This window comes from Hibiscus syriacus, unplaced genomic scaffold (assembly GCF_006381635.1).
Source record: "Hibiscus syriacus cultivar Baekdansim isolate YM2019G1 unplaced genomic scaffold, ASM638163v2 tig00111848_pilon, whole genome shotgun sequence".
Lineage (NCBI taxonomy): Eukaryota > Viridiplantae > Streptophyta > Magnoliopsida > Malvales > Malvaceae > Hibiscus > Hibiscus syriacus.
This window is the reverse complement of record NW_024063201.1, coordinates 1,542,399-1,546,459: the sequence shown is the minus strand read 5'-3', so window position 1 is coordinate 1,546,459 and position 4,061 is coordinate 1,542,399. Positions and strand designations below refer to the sequence as shown.

General features: G+C 32.8%; 1 pseudogene; it reads right to left on the bottom strand.

The window, feature by feature from the left end:
• Positions 1 to 1,730: 1,730 nt before the first annotated feature.
• LOC120172325 lies at positions 1,731 to 2,567 on the bottom strand (annotated as a pseudogene).
• Positions 2,568 to 4,061: the final 1,494 nt, after the last annotated feature.

The window sequence follows — 4,061 nt, the reverse complement described above, 5'->3', positions numbered from 1 at the left end:
GTAATTATTTTTAAATATATAGGGTAAAATTATATATTTTTTCCGGGTCGGGTCGGGTCAGATTTTTTTATCCTAAACTCGAATCCGACCCAAACACCACATAAAAAAATCCGACCCGAACCCGAATTTATTTAAAAAAAAAAACTGACCCGATCTGATCGGATCGAAATCCGTCGAGTTCGGGTTAGATGCTCATCCCTACTCGTAATATTTACAAATCAAATATCATAATTTAATATTAGTCGTTATACTCTTAAATAATACAAATCAAATATAATCTAAAAACTATTAAAAGAAAATATTTGATTCTGAACTCAATTGGTACGATTGTATGATTACAACGTTCGATAAAAAATAAATTGTAAATTCAAACATACGTAAAACATATAGTTTCCTTTGATTTAAAATTTAGAGATTTATATACAAATGGTAACAAAAAAAAAGATTAATAGAGATATAAATGTTATCCTATTACTAGAAATGATTAATTTCAAGTACTTTACTTTTAGGGGGCGTTTGGATGGGGGAATGTGGGATTCCCCCGAGAATGGAATCCACATTCCCCCGTTTGGTTTGGCCGGTAATGTCATTCCCGGTAATGTTTTATTACTAATAGTGGATTTTTTGGGGTATATTACCGGGAATGTCATTACCTCCCTTCCCTTAGGTATTGTAACATTACCGGCGTTTTGGACTAAAATGCCCTTAAATTTTTATTTTTTTCAAAATATCATTATTCTGTCATTGAATAATAAAAATTCTACGAAGGTTAAATTACAAATTTATCCTTAAATTATTTTAGATTTACAAAAAAAGTCTATAATTAAAATTTTTTATGAAGTTCAGGGGTTAAAATAAAATTTTACCCTTTCATTAAACCTTTTTTTATATTTTAAATTTTGTAAAAAAATTATATAAATATTATGAATTTAATTTTTTGAAGAAAATATATAAATATTTTACAACTTGTAATATTATACAAATATATAATAAGGACAATTTGGTCAAATATACATTCCAATAATCTTTTATTCCTTTAACCAAACACAGTAATCTTACATTCCTGCTAAACCAACCAAACACAAAATACAACATTCCCAGTAATCCTATTCCCTGGTAATCTTTTATTCCCACTGGTAATCTTACATTCCGTGAACCAAACGCACCCTTAAGTATTTGAAAAAATATAATTTTTTTCATGATTTGGACATGTCACGTCAGTATTTTTTTTCGTCTATATTCTTGCTTAGTCGATTCTAAGCGTTGATCATCAATTAATTAATAATTTTCATTTAACGAGGATATTTTTTGACACAAGATAAAATATTTCGAGGTAAAATGTTCTAAAAAATACGTGTAAACTTAATAATACTATCAAACATTAAGATTATTTATTGCATTATGCTTTATTTTTATTACGCTATATCTCTAAGTTTTGTCTTGGCATTAGGGCCAAAAGATTGTTATCTCGATTTTTAAGATTTCGTCTTGACTAATCGAATTGATTTGAGTCGCACATCTAATTTCGATGAATAAATCTCTTAATGAAAATTTTGTGTATACATAAAAACTCTAACTCGAGAATTATTTAAATGATATTAAACTACTTAACATTTGAACCAAATTGAAGAAATTGAATCAAAATACATTAATCAAAATATAAAAAAAAATAATTAAACAATATACACAGGCCAAAATATTCGACGTGACCCAATTCATCATTTAACCAGAACTTGTGGAAACCCTAACGGCTACAGTAGTGGCAAGTTAAAAATCTCCATCATGTCATTGTTCAAATCCCAAATCGCCGACCAATTTGACGGCGTCAAAGGCACATCGCCGTTATCATTGGCTTCCGTCACGTTTTCGTTCTCTCTCTTCACCACCTTCGCCCGTCTTTCTTCTACTCCGCCGTCATCTCTGTTACGTTTCCTCTCTCCGTCAACGGCGTCTGAATCCATCTTCCCGGCTTCAAGAGGGAAATTAAGGATTGCTTTCGCGCCACGTAGCTTAAAAGCGGCTCGGTCGTAAGCCCTTGCGGCTTCAACGGCCGTGTCAAAGGTCCCTAACCATATCCGGGAACCTCTTCGGGTCGGATCTCCGCCGCGAATTTCCCCCACGGCCTCAGTCGAACTCCTCTATAGTGTTTCTTGTCACCGGAATTCGATTTCTTCGGCTCCGGCCGAGTTAGATCCGGTTTATCGAACTGAATCCACTCCACCTTATGAGGCAACGAGATTTTTAGCGACGGCTTTCGAATCTTAGGGTTAGAACTCGAAGAAACTTGAGGTTTGACTTCAAAATCAAATAAAGAATCATCTTCTTCAAGGCAATTAAAACTAGTTTGTGTAAGAGATGAAGCAGAAGTCGAAGTTTGGGAGTAAAGAGAGGTAGAAACTTGAGGATTTACCTCATAAAAGTTGCCCAATCCCACCGGAGAAAGATCATCGAGTAAATAATGTTGGATATATTGAAGCGCGCTGGATACTTGACTGCTTGTTTCCATATCTGAAAGAATGAATGAAATTTCAGAGAAAAGAATAAATAAGGGGTTTGAAAACTTTGAAATGAAGAAGAGATTATTTTTTGTGGTATTTATATGGTTGAGTGTTAAGACTCGTCAAATATTTCAACGGAGTTCCCACCAGGAAAAAAGGTTCGAGGAACTTAGTACTATGAACCCATAATTTTATGTTAAAAAGAGAATTTAAATTTATAAAATTTTAAGGGTTAATTGTATGGAAAATACTTATATTTATGTTTATTCATTTTTGGTCACTATTTTCAAAAAACTATAAAATTTTGTTCATGTTTATGTGATATCATTCGATTAGAGGATTAAATTTATTTTAATTAATTGAAAGTATGACTAAATTGAGAGAATATGTAAATAACAAAGACCAAATATGTGATTATATCAAAATATTTAACTGCTGTTAACGACAGTTAACTCTGGATGATCACATCTTAGTTAAATAAAAATGAAAATAATAATATCCTATAATTTTTTAAAGAGAAAATAACCTCAGTGACCGAAAATGTCTTTTAATATACGATTTTAATCAACTTTTTTTGGATTTGTCAAAATGACCAACAAAATCGCAACGCGAACTCTAATTTTTCAACTCAGTTTCTAAATTCGCAACGCGATTTTGCGATAGTCCAAGTTCGCGTTGCGATTTTCCAAATTCGTTACGATTTTCCAAATTTACGTTAGTCCAAATTCGTTGCGATAGTCCAAGTTCACGTTGCGATTTTAAAAATCGCAACGACTGGTGGTATTGCATTTGTTTCTTAAGAATTTTCCCTAAAAAGATAGTACGTGTCGAAGACACGTATTACCACGACCACGACCACAACCACGACCCGACCCGAGACGGGACGGCGGCAGCGACGGTGCGCGAGAGTCCCCCTTGTTCTCTTCACTCAACAAGGAAGTGGGAAATCCAAGCCTTAAATACCCATTCCTAATAGTGTTTCCAATACTATGTGGGATTGAACATTGCCAACACTTGGGAATCTTTTACACTATCGCAACACATTCTTTATTGTTTCAAACTAAGATCTTACAAATGACTTGAGAATCTTTTACACTATCGCAACACATTCTTTATTGTTTCAAACTCCACGTGAATTTGGAATAATTAAAATGTAAACTTATTTTGGATTTTTCACTATCGCAACAAACACGTTTTTCAAACTCTCACAACACATTTTAACTATCGCAATACATTTTTCAAAATCGCGTTGCGAATCTTACAATCGCGTTGCGAATCTGGATATTCGCGTTGCGAATTTGAAAACTGAGTTGAAAAATTAGAGTTCGCGTTGCGATTTTGTTGGTCATTTTGATAAATCTAAAAAAAAGTTGATTAAAATCGTATATTATAAGGCATTTTCGGTCATTAAGATTATTTTCTCTTTTTTAAATCAATGACCAAAGGATAAAATATAAACGTAAATGATTTTTCATGTAATTAACCCCAATTTTCAAGTTTATTGTCTCTACCTCTCTATTTGATGTTATCCGTGACAGGTTGTGTTTTTTCACTGTACAACAG